The sequence below is a fragment of the Vicugna pacos genome, chromosome 8 (genome assembly GCF_048564905.1).
Source record: "Vicugna pacos chromosome 8, VicPac4, whole genome shotgun sequence".
NCBI classification, from domain to species: domain Eukaryota; kingdom Metazoa; phylum Chordata; class Mammalia; order Artiodactyla; family Camelidae; genus Vicugna; species Vicugna pacos.
Genome location: NC_132994.1, coordinates 47,547,316 through 47,570,695, shown reverse-complemented (window position 1 = coordinate 47,570,695; position 23,380 = coordinate 47,547,316). Strand labels below are relative to the sequence as shown.

At 37.3% G+C, this 23,380-nt stretch overlaps 1 long non-coding RNA gene across 2 annotated transcripts in view; it reads right to left on the bottom strand.

Annotated features, from left to right (window-relative positions):
- The window catches only part of LOC116281411 (uncharacterized), a 31,642-nt gene that overhangs the window by 5,729 nt on the left and 2,533 nt on the right, over positions 1–23,380 (bottom strand). Inside the window, exons 2-4 of one of the 2 annotated variants that reach the window (XR_012074987.1) lie at positions 5,358–5,402; positions 4,823–4,862; positions 1,724–1,825 (exon numbers count right to left, since the gene is read on the bottom strand). This is a non-coding gene — a long non-coding RNA (uncharacterized lncRNA). The remainder of the gene's footprint in view (positions 1–1,723; positions 1,826–4,822; positions 4,863–5,357; positions 5,403–23,380) is intronic. The other variant, XR_004190834.2, reaches the window with a different exon arrangement.

Below are 23,380 nucleotides of genomic sequence, written 5' to 3'. Positions count from 1 at the left end.
AGCAGAGAAAAAAAACAGCATATTGATGACTGAGCTCAACTGTAAGAGCAAATGAGCTCTAGCTAGTTATGGCTTGTGTGTCCAAATATGGTCAAGAGGCCATGAGGTCAAAGCCAGCCTTACTTATCTGAAGAATCAGTGGCTGCCTATGTTCCTGTAGGGATAACAGGAAGGGTGTCTGTCACACAAAATAACTCCCCTGAAGATTTGCTTCTGATGTTTTTACATTTTCTCTAAAAAGAGAACTTTTAAGTGAAGATACTCTGCGGGACATAAGGAGTTGGTTTAAATTTACTTCAAGATACAAATGAAAAAGTTTGATTCATTCATGCCAGTAGAATACTCTTGATCTAATGAGATAACTTGATCCTTTATCACAAGTCTCCTTGCCCAGGGTAAGTTTGCGTAATATATCTCAGTGTGGAAAGTCAATAAATACTTTGGTTCACTGACTTCTTACTTAAATAACCTCTTGAAATATAGTAGCAAATGCAACTTCAGCTTTTCCCATCATCCATAACAACATAATTTATGCATCTAGGAAAATTTAAATTGTAACCCCAATGCCTTCAAATTTAAAAGAATTCCAAGTTCCAAAGAGTATAGTCTCTAATCTTGAATAAGCACCATTTCTTAGATATCAAATACTTCATGCTATTGTAGGAGGAGAAACTGTTATATAAGAAGGAGTCTAAAATGGATTTGCTTTTAGATTCTATGTCTATGGATGCAAAAGGCAGTTGCAGTCAGCATCTAAAACCAGCTTTCGAACAGATTCCAGACGAAACTGTGAGTAGTCTCCTCTAGCCAAAACAAATACAGGGACAAGCAAACAGAAGCAGCAGAAGGAGGACATAACAAATTTTTATAACAGTCACACTTCATCAATTTGGTAACTATCTAAGTATCAATGTTACAAGACATATCTGGTGTATATTTTGTGAGCAACACCTGTACTTTAAGTATTACAGACTGCAAACGTGAGTTTCTGTTTTCAAAACTAAATATACCCAGAAAGGAAATTACGAAAATGAGACAAACGTGATTATGTCCTGCTGATGAAAGTGTAAATTTGGTCTAAACTTCCAAGGGAAAAAAAAAATGGAAACAAATATCAAATGTGTTTCAAACGTATTCATGATTTTTTAACACTTCTAGCAATCTACCTAAGGAATTTAATCAGAGATATTTTAAGACAAATGTGGATGTTTTTCACAGTACTCTTCTCAAGAGCAAAAATTAACTCTATGACAAAGGAAGGGTTAAATAAATCCTGCCATTTCCACATTAGGAAATACTGTGGACGCTATAACCATGTTTCGAAAATGTAGTATTCTTTTTAAGAGTTTACGATTTAATGTTAAACTTTTGCAATGTGAGTAAAATTTTACATATGTGATCATCAAAGTTTTTAAAAAAGAAAATAAACCAAACGATGCTATTTCAATTCTTTATAGTTTCCACCAGCAGACAACAACAGCTGCAAAACTTATTGTTAGATTAATCTTAATCTTGCTCATTTAGGTTACATCAGGCAAATCTCTATCAATTTCTTCACCTTTCACATATTTCAAACTGGGTAGAAAAAGCTATCAGATGATCTGTCTACTCATTCCCAGTCCTAACAAAATGTCACAACTTCTCCAAGGTAAACATTCCTGAATCCATCAATCACTTTCTATGTGACATTTTTCTGTTTATTCATTTAATTGAATTTACATACAGTGCTTTCTATCTGCTGGATACTGTTCCAGGTGCTTTACAATGGTGAGCTGAAGTAGCATTCAGAATGTTTGCTGATCTGGGTTTTCTAGAGGCTTGTGTTCTAAGGACAAAAGAGAAAAAAGAAATAAGACCTTGAGACCATTCAAGGTGGAGAGTTAAACTGAGCCCTACCCTCCTACCTCTGTGCAAAGTTGTTATCTTTGAAGGTCTAAGCCTTCTGAAAAGTGATAAATGGGGTAAAATCTTTACAGCCAGAGAATGTGTCTGTCTTAATTTGAGCTATGAGTGAGAGGGAAAAACTCCCTTGAGAATCTGTAATCACAGGCATGTTTCAGGCAGTCTTGGGGATTTACCTTAAACCACTTTGGTGGTTAAGTGCCAAGCTGAGAAATATACCTGCACTGTTCTCGTTGGCGGAGCCCTGGGAGTCTGGCAGAACATTCTCCTCAGAGGGCATACATTTAATGCAAATTTATGCATTAAACTTTGGATTCTCAGAAGCTCAAAAGTCAAGCAACTAACAGTATTTTTAAAAATAATATATTATGATCAATTTGAATTAATCCCAAGCAAGAGTGCAAGGATATTTTAACATCAGAAAGTTTAGAGTTCACTACATTAATATATGGAAGCAAAAAAATGATCTGATTATCTCATTAAATGGAGAAAAAGCATTAATAAAATTCAGAATTTCTATCACAGCAATTCATAGCAAATTAGGAATAGAACAAAACTTTTTTACTGATAAACAAAACCTATCATACACTCACAGAAACTTACCACACCTGATGGTGAAATGTCAGGTTAACGCACATAAAAATGGATACAACAATGCTTACTATCATCAGCATATTGAATATGATAAAGAAAGCTGTAGCAATGCAGTGAGACAAGTAAAAAAAGATAAAGACAAACTAACCAAAGAGTCATTATTTTAAAATGTGTTTGTATGAAAAAAGTATAGAAAATTATTTGATTTAATAAGATAAAAAAAAGCCAGTAACTGGATATAAGAATGTAAAGATATATTTTTTCAAAAAAAAAAGACAATTAGAAAAGATACTTTTAAAGGTAGTACTCATAATAGCAGCAAAAAATGAAAAATAGCAAGGAAGAATAAACCTCATAAAATGAATGTATAACCTTAGCAGAGAAAATATGAAGATTTTACTGGAAGATATTAAAGAGGTAAATCAAATACATGCAGGAAAGACCCCTGTATACTAAAGATGTTTATTATTCTATTCTAACCTGTAAACTTATGTGAATGCCTTTCAAGATCCCGCCCAAGTTTTTTATACAATTTGACAAACTTAATGCATATATATGAGCTAATTGTCAAGAACAGCCAAGACAATTTTGAAGAAGAAGAACAAGATAGAAGGATTTGCCCAGTTACACACCAATGCTTACTACAAAGCAGTGATAACTGGGACAATATTATGCTGGCTCAGAAGTAAATAAAAGACCAAACTTCATAGATGACAAATGGCATCACTAATCAGTAGTGAAAATATAGACAATTCAATAATTGGTGCTTAATAATTGGTTATAAACATGGGTAAAAATTATATCTATGCATCACACCATGCACAAAAATCTATATCAAAGTTCTAAATCTGAAAAGCCAAAGCATAAGACTTTTAGGAATGATAAGAGAGTACTTTATGCCTTTGGAACAGACAGACGAGAATAATTCAGCAGTGTAACTTATTTAAGCAGTTAAAACATAAATCTAATACAAGAGGAAGACTTGCAGCATGAGAGGAGTCCGGCTCCTGGTTAAAACCCTAGGTGTGCTTGTTTAGGCCTGTAATTACAAAGGCTCTACCTGACAGGCCTCATGGAGAACAGTAACTGCCGTCTGCACACCAGATTCGGTGCCCAGTCCTCCCTTTGCAGCTTCTGAAGGGAGCTGCAGTCCAGGACTCAGGCTCCCCTGGTGAGTTGTGCTCTCTGCATATTTGCCTTCATTCCTACATCTCTTTCTCTAAAGCTTTGGGAGGTCTTTGGCACTTCTGCTGGGACCTCCTTATCAGGGAGAGGAAGGGGTACCCTTGAACACTTTTCCCCAGCCTGCCTCAGTCCTTGTACTTTTGCACTTGTAGTCCTTCCCCCTTGCCTGCTCCTCATCTGCCAGAGCCTTTTGCTGGAGGCTTCTTCTACAGTAAGACAACCCCCACGTCCAGGACGATCTACCTGACCCTCCCCCAGTGCACCTGCACTAGGAAAAATGGAAGGGAGGCGGGGAGGTGGTGCTTTCCCCAGTTTTAGCCTTTCCCTTACACCATGGCCTGACTTCCATTTTTGGTTTGTTGCTCTAATGGGCTACTCAGACCCGTGACAGCTCAGCTCACCCTCTCTCCCAGCTCTGCTGAGCTCCTGACACTACATAATAGAAAATGGTTAATACTTAAAATATAAAATGTTTTCCTACTGAGACAGGAGGGAAGGGGGCAGGGCACAACCTTTAAAAGAATGACACAGCAGTAGAAGATTTGACTCCCAGTAGACCCAGAGCTTCATTATACGCTCATCTACTCTTTTGAAATAGAGATTGCTTAAGAATTTAAGACAACCAAATAAACAGCAAAGTTTAGTTTTTCCACTGCTATTTCATAATACTGCATACTCTCAGCCACTTAACTTTCCCTCCTATTGCAAAATAAATTCCATATGTATGATTTCATACATAAAAATTTCAGTATATCTCTCTGAGAAATTAAGAGTCCTAATACTATTTTTATACTTAGGCATATATAGAATGTTAAAGTAATGTTTAAATAAAAATATGCCATATTTCAATACTACTTAAATATATTTACATGTTCCCTAATTATCATAAATTTTGGTTGATGAAATAGAGGCATGATATTTGGAAATAGTAAAACTGGGATTATTCTTATCAGCTCCCATTTGCCTCAGTATTATAGAAATGAGATAGTGGTAAAATATTCAGCTTAAAGTGCCAGGTAATAGTGATTACAGTGATTTAGTGATTTAAAGATTCATCTGATCATTTGTGAATGATGTGATTTTCAGATTCTGAATCCTTCATAATGTGTGGATAATTATGGCAAAAGAGTTATTCACTTACACGGAGTTCTGATTCTTTCAGTAGCAATATTAATGAAATCCTATGAAAGAATGAATATTTTTAGAAAATATATTCTAGGGAAAAAATATAAAGGAATGAGCACAAAGTAAAAGAAAGAAAGTGAAGAACATAAAACTGATAAGAAAGTATAAAACAAAATAAATAAAATCAAACCCCAGGAATAATCATAAATGTCAATACATTAAGCTTTTCCCCAGCAGAAAATGTGCTATGAATTTAAACTTATAAACACCCCCAACAGATGTGTTTTTCATAAACAATATAATAGATGAATATTATTTTTAAAACAGAAGTGATATAACAATTAGCAAGGAGAAAGGAATTTAAGGAAGTTGCATTTAATGAGATTAAGACACTCATTTTATATTAATAAAATTCACAATAAACTCTGTGTGTTTATGGAGAAATTTATATGTACTAAAAACGTTACATCAAAATATATAATATCAAAACTATTTTAATTAAAAGGAAAAAATGACCCAAAATGTAATCATAATAGAAAATATAAACATACCTCTCAGTACTTGATAAAGTGTGCAGAAATTATAATGAAGGTAATCTGGTAATATAATTAATAAGATTTATTATTTTTTTCAAACTTATACCCTACAAACAATACAACTTATTTCTTAATAACCATGGAAAATTTCTAAAAATTGAGTATTTGTTGGGCCACAAAGGAAGTATTTTTGTGTGTGTGTGACTGGCTGAAGCTGCTTTGCTCTTTTTTTTTTTTTTTTCAGTTTTATTAGGTAGAATTATTACAGTTCGACTGCATAAACAAAAAAAACTAATCACTTAAAAATTTAAAACTCAAAGGTTTCATCACTCCAAGAAAAAATTAAACCTGTATTTTATTTAAACTGTAATTTTACCTAAAAATTATAGCAGCAATTTCCTTATAAACATACATTCTTAAACCTCTAAATAAAAATTAAGCAAAATGAATTGTCATACGCTTAAAGTAATACACTCTAATCAAGAAATACTAGAATGGTTTAATATTAGAGTTTATACATGTAATTAATTCAATCAATAAATCAAAGCCAAATTTGTATCATTATCTCATTAGAAGCCACAACAAAATTCAGTAAAATTCAAAACATCTTCTGAAAGAATAAAAAAAGATATTTTCTCCACACGTTAATGTTTATATGGTGTTCTCACTTCTGGTATTAACAAGGTAATTTATTGTAGACTAGCTGTCTTATCAAGAGTGACTAGAAAAGCTGGATAAAAATATAAAATGCTCAGATGTGCACTATGATATTGCTGAGTGAGTTGGCTCCGGGCTGTAGGGTAAACTCATTTGTGTTTGCTTCTCTATGCCACCCGCGTGGATGCTCTGCATGATGGTCACACAGTTTCTTACTCAGACAAGAGGAAATGCAAGGCTTGTACTTCACTGAAATAAAGCAGAGCTCCCTCCATCTACTGTGCTCAAAGGAGGGGCAAGGAAGATGTTTACTCCATAATCCTAGGCCAGTTGAGGATACCAGATTAAACCCAAACCTGCCACAAAGACCGGAGATCAAGTCACAAGCTCCATACAATGGAAATTAATATTTGCTTCTTCCAGGAGTATGTTTCCCTAAAACTGTCACAATATTTCAGATAAACAGTTTCAAAAGTTTCCTTTAAAATGCACACTGTATCCAAGTTTTTCTTCCTTTACACCTTCAGGCGTTGCTTCATAAACCTGCCAGTGTTATTAATGTATCTCACTCTGTTATTCTTTGCTTTACTAAATATGGGAAGAGCAGAGAAGCAGTCCTTAAAAGAAGCAAATGTTACTGCTGTTGAGGGATGAACAGTTCTGCCTTTCCCTTTTCTAATGCACAGCAGGCTTCCCATAGAAGACTCCGGAGAAAAAAATTAAAGAGAGAGAGAGAGCGGTCAATTGAACGCTCAAAAAATGATCTATAGAACAAAAATATACTTTCCCAAAGTCTTAGAAAACATTTTACCCCAGTAAAGGGCTTTCAGAGTATGTGTTGATGGTGGGCTGAAATTTTCATACTGTTCAACTATGAAAATTATTTTGTCTTCCTAAACCATTTTGGTATTTAAAATTTAAGTTATTTAGGTTTTTCTTTGCATCATTGCCTTTCATGTTCAAAAGCCATACATAAGCTGTAAATGCGAGGGCAGATGGATTCAGAAGTTTTATATTTATCCTATTCACCAATTCTCTGTCTAGTCGGTAGACCCAAATGCAATTTGGGCGCTGACCCCCCGTCACGTTGCAGGCAGCCCTTGTCTCTGTGCAAGTTTCACAGTGTTCAGAGCCAAATGGCACTGATGGCCCCTTTGTTGTCTCATTACAGATAGTCTTTATTCACTCCTTTCATGTTTATATCACCCCGACAAGTAACAGCTCTTGAATTTATTCCTTTTCTTTCTTTCTCTGTTCCTCTCCCGCTCCTCACCTTCCTTCCTCCCTCCCTTTCTCCCCTTCTCTCTTCCTTCCCTCCCTCCCTCCCTTCCTTCCTTCCATCCATTAACTACTTCACCTAAGCCCTGTAAGGAACTTTTGTATATTTTTCTCTCTTTTCTTAGTCCCTTGGCATTTATTTTTTTGTGTTTGTTTTGGTGTAAGAGGGGGTGGGGGGAGGCAGGAATTTAAGTTTATTTATCTATTTAATGGAGATACTGGGGATTGAACCCAGACCTCAAGCATGCTAATCACGCCCTCTACCATTGAGCTATACCCTCCCCCTCCTTAACACTGATTTTTAAATTCCACCAAAAAAGATAAACATTGAAAATGGAGACACAACTGTATTGTTTAGTGAGCTACATATTGCTCTGATATATAAATATCTAAAATGATTTGAAACCAAAATTATGATAAGCTCAAAAACATATTAAATTAGGATGGGTTATGTCCTCATAGAAAATCAAAAGTGGAAATAGAAAACCTATGAAAAATTTGACAGTAACATTCTAAGGGGATGGAAGGTTTTACAGGTAAGAGCCAATGACCCAAAAGGTGAAAAGTCAATTGAATAGCCAATCAATTTTTTGAAAGGAATTTAATTTATTTTGATTTATGTTTATAGAAGGGAGTCAATGTCCCATACATTGGCTTTGTAAATTAAGAAAAGGAGCATAAAGTTGGTAAAATACAATGCAGTATTTATTATCATTAATTTGGAGTTGAATTAGGAAGTTGGAGGGACAGGAAGAAAATCCAAAGGACGAGGAGAGAAGGAGTGAATAACAGACAAAGACACAAAACAGAGGCAGGGTTGGGGAGGGAAAGAAACAGGGCAAGGATGTTTGTTGAGTACAGTCTATACCAAGCACTGTACTGATGCTTTATTTATATTTCATTTTAATCCTTATAGAATTCTGAAAACTAGACATTAATTGGTCTCTTTTAAAGATGGAAATTATCTTCCGGGTAAACCTGAGAGTGGGATCTAGAGATGCATATCTCACTCCATCCCAGCCCTCTGTCTTTGGGATCTGCCTCCAAATGTAGCCATTCTGGGCTCCTCCTCCCAGCACTTTCAAGGGAACAGGCTCAGCCTCTGCGTGCCAAACCTGCTATAGGTCACTCAGGAGCACTGTGTGTTTTAGGAGTCAGTTATATGGAGACAGGGTTCAAATACACCCAAGCCTCATCTTCTAAAGAAGTTCTATTTGCCTGATTTCCTCCCTTCTCTGTCTCTCTCTCTCTCAATTGATTCTGAAATTAGGCTGCAAAAAGCACTGTTATAGGTTGAGCTCCTATGTGTTGGGTAACCATTGTAACAATACTGCATAAAAAAGAAACAAATCTCAGTGACATATTGCAGTAAACATTTATTTTGCTCTTAGAGCCACTGGTCAGATTGTGTGGTTCTGTTCCGTGTGTGTTCATTCTGGGGTGCAGGCAAAAAAGGCAGCAGCTTTCCAAGGGAGGCTCTCTGAATAATAAAAGCAGAAGAGCAGAAATGCAAGAGATCAAACTCTCCTCCTCAAGTGCATTTCAAATTCCTGCCGGCCTTATATTTACTCACATCCCATCAGCCAAAGTAAAGCCGCTGGGAAAGATACTCTGCTTTAGAAAGAGGAAATGACAAAGGGTTGGGTCCAAGGAGAGATGGAAAATACAGTCAATAATTCAACCTACCACAGTCTAAAACCTCAACAATTGTACTCAAGAGAAATAGAGAAATGGAGGCAGCTTAGTAGGCACTGAAGTGTCTGTTAATATCTCCACTTTAGCTATAGAGCTTTGTTTCCAGTTCTCTGCATGAACTATACTGTTGCATACTTCCGTATCTTTGTACATGCTGTTCCCTATCAAAAAAGCCTTTTCCTCCACACTTTAGCCCAGTAAAATACTACTAATCTTTCAAGACTCAGTTCACACAACACCCCCAATTTTAAGTTTTCCATAATTTTCTATCTTGGTATAATTTGTCATTATAAATCAATTTCCTTTTCTACCTTTGTAGTTCCTCAAGCCCAAGGACTATACAAATAAATCATGTTGTGGCTTGTATCTAACATAGTGCCGTTTCTAAAGAGAATAAAATGTTTAATCAGAGTTTTTGAAGTAATTAACTGTGCATTATATTCTGCTATTCATTTTGGCCCTGGGTATCAAAGTTTAGTCCTAAAACTATTGAATTTGAAACAGCCTCTTAATTTATGTGACAAATATTTATTGAACCCTCAAGATACCGAGATCTGATGGGAGAAACATACATTAGGATACTATGTGGACTTGAAGAAAGGCATGGACAAAATGCTGCATGAACTCAGAGAAGGGACCATCCCACTGCATCATGGGTTGAGGAGAAATGTTAAGTCACCATTTAAAAGTAAAATCTTATTCCTCCTCCCTCTTTTCTACTCTACCACTACTATCACTCACCCACACACATCATATCCTTCCTCCTCTCTTTCCAGAGCTATTCATGGTCCAAGGAGCAGAAATATACTGCACCCACTTGGATTCAGGAACATAGAGGTTAAACTATTCAAACAAGTCCAAATCCTAGAGCACAAAGGACACCCATTCTGAAGGACAGTGTGGGGCCTGGCCTCCCTTTATCTCTCAGGCCTTGTAACACCTGGAAAGAAACTCCAGTTCACAAGGCATTTTTAACAGACATGATTTTATTTGATCCCCACAACCACTTAGTGGGAAAGTCTTGAAGGTGAAAAGGATGACAAAGACCTCAACATCTTTGATTGTTCTGTCATTTGAATTTATCCTGTAACTTAACTACTTGCCCTCATCTATAAGATACTCATCTTTTAAACCTTCCCCCTGTGATATGTGTATACATATGCTAAAAACCTAAATTGCTATCACCTACTATACTCTAGGTGTTCGAAAGTCATTTGATTACTTTGGACTAGATAGGTGGGCAGGGGGCAGGGCACAGTCATTAAAGGAATGACATAGTAATTAACACCAAGTTAGTGAAAGATGCAGCTCCCAGTAGACCGTGAGGCCCAAGATGGTGGGAGATTTGCCTTCTAGTAGACGTCCAGCTTCATTATACGCTCACTGTAATATATTAGCATGGTAAGTGGCACTCCCACAGGCACCATGGTGCTTCCAAAAATTAAGTAGTGGCCCAGTTCCTGGGAATCCCCACCCCTTCCCCCGACGTAGTAATAATCATCCCGCCTGTTAGCACATGAAGTTACTGTGCCCCTAAAAACTAGCATCCTGACACCTTGCGGCTACTCTCCCTCGCCGTTGGAGACAGCCCATACTCTGTCTGTGGAGTGTGTAAATCTACTTTTGCTTCAACCACCCCCACACCTCGTGGCTGCTCTCCCTTCTGAGTAAGATGGACTGCATTCTGTCTACAGAGCGCGTATCTACTTTTACTTTAAACTAAATACCCAACCCCACATCCCGTGGCCTCTGACTTCTGAGATGGCCTATACTCAGGGTCTATGGCATATGTATCTCTCTGAATAAGTCTACTTTTACTCCACTGTGACTTGCTCCTGAATTCTTTCCTGCTGGAAGCCAAGGACCCTCACTTGATGGGGCAGGCCCCAGAGACTTGCCTGGGACCTGGGACATGGCCATTCATTCGGGCTCCATTTTCTTGTGTCACAACTGCTCACTGCTTGAAAAACAACACCTAAGAGAGAAGCCAATGTTGGTAGGAAAAAAGTTGTTTTTAATCAGAATACCAGCAATCTGGGGAGATAGTGGATCCAGTGTCCCCCCAAAACCATCTCGGAAGATTCTACTCAGCCATGAAAGTTTTAAAGGGAAAAAGAGATGTAATCTCAGTTTATCATTGAGATAGGGGCTCAGAGTTGTCGCCATCCCCCACTGCATGCAGGCTTGTTGTGCAGGCTCGCTGACTCTTTGTGCTTTTTCTTTAGATGCTATCTTGTTCACACAATTTGCTCCCAAGGTTACTGAAGGAGAAGCTAGGGAAGAGATCTAGTCAGCTGTTAATTACTTATTCTCTGCTTCTACTTCTTGGATTTATGGAAACAGGTTAGCAAGTTACTGTGTAATCAGAAGACTTGAAATGTGTCTAGGGCCAGAGATGGGTAGAGCATAGGGGAGCCTGATTTAAAACTTAGCTACTATGTAGCTTTGCTAAAGCGACAAGGCAAAAGGGGTTTTCTACTGAGAGTGGTTTCCTGCAAGGAGCTGCTTACAGAGCCAGCAGTTATTACTTGACTTTGAAACGTTCTTTAAATCTGTGCATGTTTGTCTGCCTGAGTTATATTACAATAGATACGTAGTGGACACTGTTTAAAAATTGCAACTTAAATGATAAAATATAATATTAAATAATACATTTTTGACAGCCCTTCAATTGCCTCCTCTCCCCTTTTCTAAGTGGATCCAGTGTAGCTGTACACTAGATAAGATCCCTTATCACAGATCACCATAAAAATAGAATAATAATGAGAAAGTTTGAGATGTGAGAATTACTAAAATGTGACAGAGACACCAAGTGAGCAAATGCTGTTGGAAAAATGTCACCAATAAACTTGCTTGACACAGGGATGCCACAAACTTTCAATTTGTAAAAAAGATAGTATTTTTGAAGTGCAACAAAATGAAGATCAATAAAACAAGGTGTTGACTGAATAAGAATGCATGACCTAAAAGTTGAGAATTGTGTTTTATTTGGCAGACTGTTTAAGGACTTCAAGTCCAGGAGGCAGCCTCTCAGAATAGCTCTGAGGGACAGCTCTTAAGAGGTAAAGAAGGGGCCCTGAAATATAAGAGTTTTTGTAACAAAGACCAGGTATCCAGAACATCAAAAGATTACTGTTAATTAAAGAAAACCAGATATCTCAAGTTAAGGAGTTTAGCACAGGGGAAGATGCAAGGGTCTGGGCTCACTGAAATCATTCCTTCGAAATACACCTTAGCTGCCTAGGGCCGGTATCCTGTTCTTTCCCATCCTGAGTCCCTTGTGGGTGCACCATTGTGGGTGGTGCAGTGGCTGAGGGCTTGGCAGTGGGCAGCTTGTTTGTCTCCATCCTGAGTTCCCTCAGGGCTCATCTTCGGAGGCAGCTGTAGTGGCCAGATGGCAGTAGCATCCTGTGTTTACTGATGTGGCAGACAACAGTTTTACATTTCAGAGGTATGCCTGTACTTAACATTTAGACAACAACTGGAAGTTCTTTTTCCCTTATACAAACTGTGCATAAGAACCCCCAAGATTAGCATTTCAGATATATTACTGACATAAGAGAATTTGGATCCCCTAGGAATACTTAACGTTGTGCAATTTCTTTACACAAACAGATCGTTTTCAGCTCATTGCTTTTTGATGCTGACTAAAGGATTCTTGTCTGCTTTGAGTATTGCTTCACTTTCTTCCACTTAATTTTTGCAGTTACTGGGTTACTTTCTCAAAATCATGGCAAGCAGAAGACTGGCAACTCCGTTCCTTCCGCCACTATAATGCCCTCCTTCTGCCCCTATAAAGAAGGGAAAGAAGAAAGGTAGAAAGTCCTCCAAAGACAACAGGGGGATACACAGTGAGCTCTGCCGTGATGAAAACCAGTCTGGAAAAATCTCCAAACACTGCCCAAATTGTGACTTCTGGAGAGAGTACACATGTCTACGCACTCTGACTAAGTAATACATCTTTTAGAACTTCTGAAGTTTCAAAATAAATTCTCCCCTCTTATCTACTGAATTTGGTAAATTGTAACCCCATTACAAACTGTTTAAGTTACTGGCATGACTCATTCAAATTCAAATCATTTAACAGATAAGAATGACAGGAAAGAACAAGTTTCATGTTAAAATGTAATTAGTTCAGTGTTCACTTGGTTATCCTCTGGTCCTACAATCACGTTAAGTTTCCTATCAGCAACTCAAGTGAGTTTTATAAAGTTTTTCTTTTTCCTTTTCCTTAAATATTCCACCCTTATTTTAATTATTTGGGTAGATATGACTTGATTTTTGTGTGTGAGTTGACTTTTCTTGGTGCTTGAATGACATTAGGAAGTGCCAGCCAGTACAGAACAACAGCTTTGAACCTTCTACCCGCTTCCTACCTCTACATCAGCCCAGCTATGTAGCCACAGAGTCGGAAATGTTAGCTGCCAGTGTTAAAATACTCTTCATTCTTTATAGTCAGACATGTATCTGAGTAAAGAAGAAAAATGGGGTGGAGGAAGCTCTAAAAATGGTGTAAGAAACCAAATGGAGGGTGGACTTCTTTTATATAGCTCAGTGGATATGCAAAGGAGAAACGTAGTCATCGTTGAAGCACACTAAAGAAAAACGCCCACAAGATTTGGGTTCAAATTATATATTGTGCAATTATGAGCTATGAGACTGTTGGCAGTTTATTTAATCAAACTGACCTCAGTTTATCCACTTACAGAATGAGGTTAATCATACCTATCTTGATGCTACAAGGATGTCTACTTATCAGAGACTTAGGCGTGGCAAGCTGATTGGGGTGGGAAAGTGAGGACTTAAACTCACATTTGGACAGAAAACAGCAATCACCCACTTTGGCACTGCCGCCAATTGGAGTTAATGCATGTTAACCACTTGAATACACAGTAGGTGCTCAATAAAAAATTACTTTCATTATGTTTACAAATTGTTAAGTTAAAACTTTGTATGTAGTTTACTTATTTGGAATTCTGGCAGGTGTTGAAAGGAAAACTTGTGTTTGGTCATCCCAATCTTTACATTCATCTGTTTACAGCCATTTTGAATAAACTAAAAAGTTTACATAGGAACAAATCCTCTCTGTTTCTTCTTTCTCAACAGAAATCACATTTTTGACTATTTGTACAATGTTTGTCATCGCCTCCTCCTCCTATACATCTGCAACCACATCTGTCTTTGATCATCAGTGCCCAGAACAGGGCCTTTTAGGACATAAAAGCTCTTGAAATCATGATGATATGCAGGTTCCACTTTAGTGACTGATTGCTTAACTGGTAATTCTGAAATTATTAAGCTGTTGACAGCCATAGTTTGGAATTTAAAGATTGCTTCCCAATGTACCTTCAGAGTTGAAAGATTAAACCTACTATTTCCACATTGGAGCAAATGCTTTGTGGGAGACTACTCTAAAATTCAAAAAGTTATTATTTCCTTTAGCAAATTGTAAAATAATAGTTGGTACTAAAGAAGAATTTATTCTTGGTTGAATTTCTTCTGTGTGAAGCAGACAGACTAAAATTGTGGGTAATACTAAATAAGACAGATTGCATCTTTGTGTCAAATATCAAAATAATTTTGATACATGATGCATCATTTTCTGAATCTGTATTTTTTTAACAAAAGCTTTTTATTTTATTTTATTTAATATTTTTATTGAGTTATAGTCATTTTACAATGTTGTGTCAAATCCCAGTGTAGAGCACAATTTTTCAGTTATACGTGAACATACATTGTCATATTTTTTTCACTGTCAGCTACCACAAGATCTTGTATATATTTCCCTGTGCTATACAGTATAATCTTGTTGATCTATTCTACATATGCCTGTCAGTATCTACAGATTTTGAAATCCCATTCTGTTTCCCTTCCCACTGCCCGCCCCCTTGGCAACGAGTTTGTATTCTATGTCTATGAGTCTGTTTCTGTTTTGTATTGATGTTCTTCTTCTTGTTCATTTTTTTTAGATTCCACATATGAGCGATCTCATATGGTACTTTCCTTTCTCTTTCTGGCTTACTTCACTTGGAATGACATTCTCTAGGGACATCCATGTTGCTGCAAATGGGGTTATGTTGTTGGTTTTTATGGCTGAATAGTATTCCATTGTATAAATATACCACTTCTTCTTTATCCAGTCACCTGTTGATGGACATTTAGGCTGTTTCCATGTCTTGGCTATTGTAAATAGTGCTGCTATGAACATTGGGGTGCAGGTGTCATTTTGAAGTAGGGTTCCTTCTGGATATATGCCCAGGAGTGGGATTGCCTGATCATATGGTACTATTGCTAGTCTTTTGAGGAATCTCCACACTGTTTTCCACAGTGGCTGCACCAAACTGCATTCCCACCAGCAGGGAAGGAGGGTTCCCCTTTCTCCACAGCCTCTCCAGCATTTGTCATTTGTGGATTTTTGAATGATGGCCATTCTGACTGGTGTGAGGTGATACCTCATTGTAGTTTTGATTTGCATTTAAATTCTGGAATATTTCACCTTATTTCCAAGCATCTTTTCATTCATTTCTTGTGGACTCAGAATCATATTTCCCAAGAAGATCTTAAAGAGTATTTTTCTTTCCCTCCCTAGTCTCTCAGCCTCACCATGGCCTTGTTCAGTCCAAATGGAAACTTTTTCTGATTTAACGTCTGTGGTATTTAACCAATACATTGAGGCTATTAATCACTGGAGCATCTTTATGGATACATGTCTATATGCACCTATTCCAATTGTGCCATATACAAAAGTAACCAGAATTCAAGGTAGTGAGTGAAGGGAAAAGAAGGGCACAGGCTGGCTGGCTTTGAACAGCTCTTCAGTGTAGGAGGCCCTGTCAATATCCATAATTTCCATGCATACCACGATGGCTTCCAATACCTAGTTTTCTCTTCTTTGTCAGAGAGCTACCATCAGGCTGCCTGAACTCACTTTCCTGGAGATGAGAGCAGGCCAGAAATGCCATGAAACTGACTCACTGGTGCAGAAGTATATATACTCCAGCTCTCATCATTCCCTGGAGGGGACGATTCTTGCTCATGTGTTTTACACTGTCTTCCAGAGCTTCTTGAGGAATTAGACTCCATTTCCCTACTGTGGTATCAAGCTTAAGTATACCTCCTTTAAGTCTCTGTTATCACCTCACTTGTGTTCCTAGCTACTTTCAACAAACTGCTTGTACATGAACCCTTGGGTTAAGGTCTGCTTCTGGAGGAGGCAAAAAAAGGCACTGGGAATTTCTAATGTGTATACATTTTTGAGAATCAATGTTTTAGCAGGAAAATCAAAGCCAGCTCTCATAATTTATTTTATTCTTCCTGTTTTTCATCTCAAGACACATTGCCATACCTTCCTCCTAATCAAAAAACATTCAGTGTTCTCCCCAATTAATTCTTCTATACTTGTTTACTTGGGAGGAAAGCTGTCTCTTCTCCTTGTCAAGCCTTGTTACTTTCTTATCTACTTTCAACACTAAACTCCATTGACTATTTAGAGATTGCCTTTATTTAAAAAACAATCTCTCCATCCTTGTATATCTTGTCCATGATTTTATAACTACCCTACTTTGCATCAAAACATCTACAAGAATAGTGGATAGTCTTTGTTTCCACTTCATTACCATCCTTTGAGTTTTTAATTATTTGTATTGTTTATTCTCACCTTAATTAAAGCTGCTCTCTCAAAAGTAACCCATTTTGGGAGTCACTTCTGGAACCATAGCATGGGCAGTTCCATGGACCCGTTCCCCAGCCAAATAAGCATAACTGGTAAAAATTATTAAAAAAAAAACACAAGCATTTATGTATATGGAAATTGGCATAAGTGCATATGATAAATAAAGTAACATTTGTTCAATGAAATCTACCAAATTTCAGGAAAAACAGTGAGAATCTGAGCCATCTGAATCACACCCTGTTCCTGTCCTACCTTGTTCCAGCCTAGCATGAAAGAAACTTCATTCCAGGCAGGTACAACCATGACTTCCTTCCTCTTAAGTGCTATGCAAAAGACAGGATGCCAGTTCTTATTAAATACCTGAGCTACGTTTTACAGAGGCCAAATTCCAGGTGATGTGAGAGGTCAAAGTCTCCCTGTTTTCACCGAGACTTCCCTTATACCACAAGGGTGGTAGGCTGAGAAGACTGGGGTCGTGCCTTCTCTCACCCTAGCTCATTTGGAGAGGAAGTTTTCACTATGGGAGGGGCAAACTGAGAGGAACAGAGGCTACTGCCTACACCCAGGACCCTCCTTCTAAAGGAAGGGTACCATGCATAGAGACAACCCCACTCCCAGTTCCATGGCTCAGAGATTTCTTCTCAGGGGGAAAGGTAAGTTTTTAGCACAGAGTTCTGAAGCTCTGCCAAATGAATGGACTTTCTGAAACAGAGTGTGGGAAAGGCCAATCCTAAGGCGATCTTAGCAACAGTGGAAGTGTTAGTTGTGGGTGAGAGTAACAAGGAAAAAGTTGGCCAGCAAGTTTGTCAGAGAGAAACAGGGGAAAGGATACCTAAGAAAATCACTCCTGGGGTCAGAGAAATCTTCATATGCTGACTTCAGAAACTACCCCTAAAATGAGACCCAAATTTAATTGGGTTAAATTGTGGAGGAGTTTATGCCCAAGGGCACTGTAAAACAATAGAGCAGATCAGCCAGCAATGAAAGGAGTCTAACATCTGGGTATAATCAAGGAAAGAGACAGTCAAAGAGAACCTTGCTAAAACCAGCATCATTCTGAGACAGAAATGGGGCAGGGCACAGTCATTCAAGGAATGACATCAATTAACATCAAAATGGTGAAAGATTCAACCCCCAATAGGCCTTGAGGTTCAAAATGGTGGGAGATTTGACTTCTAGCAGATCTTGAGCTTCATTATATGCCCATTGTAATATATTAACATGGTAAATAACATGCCCACAGATGCCATGACAGTCCCAAGGCTAGCCACAAAAGATCAGAGGGGGAAATGGCCAACTTCCTGGGAATTCTAGCCCCTTCCCTGAGCTAGTTAGACTGGCCCTTCCACTTATTAGCGATTGAAGCCACTGAGCCCATAAAAACACAACACGGCGCCTCATGGCCACTGCCCTCTCTCTCTCCCTCTTTGGAGATGGCCCACACTCTGTCTATCGAATGTGTACCTACTTTTAATCTGAGCATCCAACCCCCACACCTCGTGGCCTTTCTCTTGCCTTTCAATGTATCTCTGAACAAATCTACCTTTACTCAACTGTGGCTTGCTCTTGAATTCTTTCCTGTGTGAAGCCAAGGACCCACACTTGGCAGGTCCCATCCTGGGGACTCAGCCTTCCTCATGCCCCACATCAGTTTTTCCTGCATCAATTCCAGGTGACTGTTTTCAGAAGAAAGTATCCTCTCAGGTGTGACACCAGAGGCTTCAAACTAAAATAGCACCACTGGTAGCTAAACAAATAAACAGGCAAACAATGATAAGCAACAAATGGTGCTGGAGCATCACATCCAGATTTGCTACAAAATCTTATCTATAATGCACAGTTTAAAAAAAATGAGATATGCAAAGAATTGGAAAGTGTGAGGCATAAACAGTTCAAAAAAAAAAAAGCATGCAGCCACTGTGGAAAACAATATGGAGATTCCTCAAAAGACTAGGAATAGACTTACTATATGATCCAGGAATCCTGCTCCTGGACATATATCCAGAAGGAACCCTACTTCAAAATGACATCTGCACCCCAATGTTCATAGCAGCACTATTTACAATAGCCAAGACATAGAAACAGACTAAATGTCCATCAACAGCTGACTTGATAAAGAAGAAGTAGTATATTTATACAATGGAATACTATTCAGCCATAAAAACCGACAACATAACGCCATTTGCAGCAACATGGATGTCCCTGGAGAATGTCATTCTAAGTGAAGTAAGCCAGAAAGAGAAAGAAAAATACCATATGAGATCGCTCATATGTGAAATCTAAAAACAAAAACAAAAACAAAAACAAAAAACAAACGAACAAAACATAAATACAAAACAGAAACAGGCTCATAGACATGGAATACAAACTTGTGGTTGTTAAGAGGGCCAGGGGTGGGAAGGGATAGACTGGGATTTCAAAATCGTAGAATAGATAAACAAGATTATACTGTATAGCACAGGGAAATATATATGAAATCTTACGGTAGCTCACAGTGAAAAAAGATGTGACAATGAATATATGTATGTTCATATAACTGAAAAACTGTGCTCTACACTGGAATTTGACACAACATTGTAAAATGACTATAACTCAATAAAAAAAAGTTTAAAAAAAAAACAAAACAAAACAGGCAATAGAAACTTTATTTGAGGGACCCCAGGTGTTGACCATAGTAAAGACTTCAAAGCAGCAATCACAGATATCTTCAATGAATCCAAAGGAAGTATGCTTTAAAAATTAAAGGAAAGTATAATGATTGATAATGTCTCATCAAAGAGAGAATATCAAAAAGGAGAAAGAAATTATAAAAAAGAAACAAATGGAAATTCTAAAGTTGAAAATACAATAACAACAACAACAAAAAATCACTACAGAGTTCAACCATAGAATTAGAACTGACAGAAAAATGAATCAGCAAATATAAACAAAAGGTAGATAGAGATTATACAATCCAAAAAACAGAGAGGAGAAAAAGAATGAAGAAAAAATGAACAAAGCCTCAGAGAAATGCATAATATCATCAGGTTCACCAAAATTCATGTAACAGGATTACCAGAGCAGAGAAAGGAGAGAAAGAAGCAAAACCAAAACCAAAACTAAAACCAAAACCAAAAATAAAAACAGCAAAAACTTATTCAAAGAAATAATGAAAATTTACCATACTTGGTGAAAAACATTAATCTACACATCCAAGAGGCTCAACAAACTACATGTAGGAAAAACATGAAGAGAGCCACCCAGAAACATGACAGTCAAATGTCCAAAGATATTTTTGTCTAGAGACATCTTTATCTAAAGAGAAAAAGCGTGAAAACAGCACAATGAAGCTAAAATAAAGACAGTATCAGATAAACAAAAACTGAAAAAAATTCATAGTAAGTGAACCCAACTAACAAGAAATACCAAGAGAACTTCATCAGGCTGAAAGCAAGTGACCTCAGATAGTAATTGGAAACAAAATGAAAAAAAGAAAAGATATGAATAAAGATAATTATGTAATTACAAAACATTGAATGTGTATTACTTCTGTCTTCTCTCAGTTGATTTAAAAAGCAATTACACAAAGCAATGTGTACATAAGTGCATTGGTAGGCCTATAACAGGTGAAATGTAATACATATGCTGGGAGAGGAGACTGGTGGGAGCAAAGCTGTATTGGAGTAAGGATATGACACTAGATGGTAACTCAAATCTACAGAAATGAAGAGAACCATAATGATAAGTAAGAAGGTTAATATAATAAATGCTATATATATACATATTTGCTCTCTTTTCTTCTCTCAGCTTCTTTAAAAGATATACATTATATAAATTAACACTTATAACAATGTATTGGGTTTGTAACATTTATAGAAGCAATATGTATACTGATATTGGCCCCAGAAGGCACAAAAAAGAACTATTTAGGAGTAACATTTCTTTATGTTACTGGAATTAAATTAGTATAAATCTGAAGTAGACTCTGATCAGGTAAGATGTATATGGCAAACCCCAGGACAAACACTAAGAAAATAATCCCCAAATAATGAAAAAATGTAAAAGGAATAAAAACATAACAGGAGAAAACATTCACTAATGCAAAACTAATAAGTGAAGGGAAAATAAAGGAAAAAAAGACATGAGACAGAAAATAAAAGGTAAAATGGCAGACGTAAATCAACTATATCAATAATAACATTAAATCTGAATGAATTAAACAATCCAATAAAAAGGCAGAGATGGTCACATTGGATTAAAAAAACAAGAACCAACTATATGCTGTCTAGAGTGGACAAACTTTAGATTTATAGATAGAAATAGGTTGAAGGTAAAAAGATGGAAAAGATATATCATGTAAACAGTAACAATAAGAAAGCTGGAACGCCTATGCTAATATAAGGCAAATGGGACTTTTAAAAAATGTTACAAGAGACAAAGAAGAACTTTTAAAAATGGTGTTATCTTTAGGAAGATAAAACATTTGTATCACATATTCACCTAAAATTAGAGCAACAAAACACAGGAAGAAAAATTTAACAAAATTGAAGGGAGAAATAGATTTAGAGAAACACAAATTCAACTGTAAAAGTTGAAGATGTTATTATCCCACCCTCTTTTTTAACCCCAGCATCATGGAGATATCACTGACAAATAAAATTGCATACATTTAAGGTATACAATGTGATGCTTTGGTATACATATATGTTGTGAAATGACTCCACAATGGAGCTAATTAACATATCCATCACCTCACAGTTACCTTTTGTGTGTGTGGTGAGAACACTTACAATCTACTCAAGTATATACTACAGAATTATTAACTACAGTCATCACGCTGTACATTAGGTCTTCAGGATTTATTCATCCTATGTAACTGAAATTTTGTACCTTTTGACCAACATCTACCTATTTTTTCCATCCCCCATCCCCTAGTAACCACCTTTCTACTCTTGATTTCTGTGAGTTTGGCTTTTTTAGATTCCACAAATAAGTGATATCATACAGCATTTATCTTTCTCTGTCTGACTTATGTACTTAGGATAATGCCCCCAAGGTCCATCCACATGTTAGCAAATGGCAGAGCTTCTTTCTTAGGGATGAATGATATCTATCAGGCCATCAGATATAGATGTTGCTATAGATAGAATACGTCAGTTTATATTTTTAAAATATACTCAAATATTAGAAGTTATCTCTGTAGGATAGGAATAGGGAAGGTTTGTTGTTTTTTTTAAAATTTTCTTATTTGCACAGGAACGTTATATTCCTAAACAGAAAAAAATTATTATTTTTTTCTAATGCCAACAGAGAATTACACCTTCTTTTAGAAATAGATGGGAGGCTACGGGGGAAAATCTCTTACTAGCGAGAAAGTGAGAAAGTGTCAGAAAGAGAGAGAGGGAGTAGGGAAAGGCACAGAAGAGACAGAGGAGTGCAGAAAATCGCAAAGGGACAGAAGTACAGTCACGTGTTGCCTTTGGTATTTAATAAAAATATCCATTTTTATAATTGGGTTTTCCTTGGACATTCAGCTCTTTAGGAAGGGATGAATAGTGACCTAACCAGATATAAAGCTGGGTCAAAATACTCTTTAATGTTCAAAAAGTCTTTTGGAATTGTTAGAAAAATGCGAAAAAAATCATTAAGTGTGATATAGAAAAGAAAATTTTATGTTCCTCAAGATTGAAAGGTATTTTGAGTCAATCTCTCTCGAAGAGTACTTACAGAAATGTTGACTGCAGAACATGATATGGAGTAAAAGAAGGAAAAGCAGTTTGACAATGAGTGAAGGAGGGGAAGAATAACTGAATATATATTTTATGAAAACTCAAATGATTAAAGAAATGGTTGTCCAATGCGGGGAGCCGCTCGTGACGGAGGGCTGCCGAGCACAAAACTTGGGCGTAAAACCCCAAAGTGCAGGGCGCCAGGCTCTGAGATTGAGGCTGCCGAGCACAAAGGTTGGGCCTAAACTCCCACAGTGCGGGGCGCCCGGCTCAAAGGTCAATTGAGTCAGAACAATCTCTGTCCCGCCACCCCTTTTACTAAAGAATGCACCAGGTGCGCCTATGCCTGAGGAAATATCCTTGAGCTACTAAGTCACAAAGGACCTTCAGAGGGAGAGATACAATCGGCACACAAATCAGTAATCTTTTTAGAGAACAATCACCTGAGCTAAATATACACGAGTCACGATGTTAGCCTAGAGGAACAATGTCTTAGCTTATCATCTTGGTTCCAGGAACTCTTAATCTTAGTTTTACAAGAACTGTAAACAATAATGATGTCTGTAACAATATACAAGTTAATGGTTTTAGTACACGCCTTAAAACAATACCTTTGCCTACAGGCAGGAATGTATGAGCTAATGGGTTAAAATCATATAAATTGACTGCAAGAAATAAACTCGTCGTCCACTCTTGACCTAGCGTCTTGCGGGCTAGAGTGAGACCCTCTCAACCCCAACTTGTCTTGTCTTGCTGTCTCTTTGTTACGTCTTTCCTTTTCTCAGTCCTGCAGCACAGATTTCTGGACCTGATCGATTGTCGGCTGGCTCCGACAGTCCAATATTCATAGATTGAGTCAGCAATTAAAGGTGGACTAGGCCCTGACATGCTAATATTACAGTGCATTAACTTTTTAATAGTAAAAGCTATTTTTACCCTAAGTTGTATGTGAATGCACAGTGACATGCTATCCATACAGATGAGCAACCAGAACACTACTGGAAAGAAAAAAGGGAGAAAGTTTACAT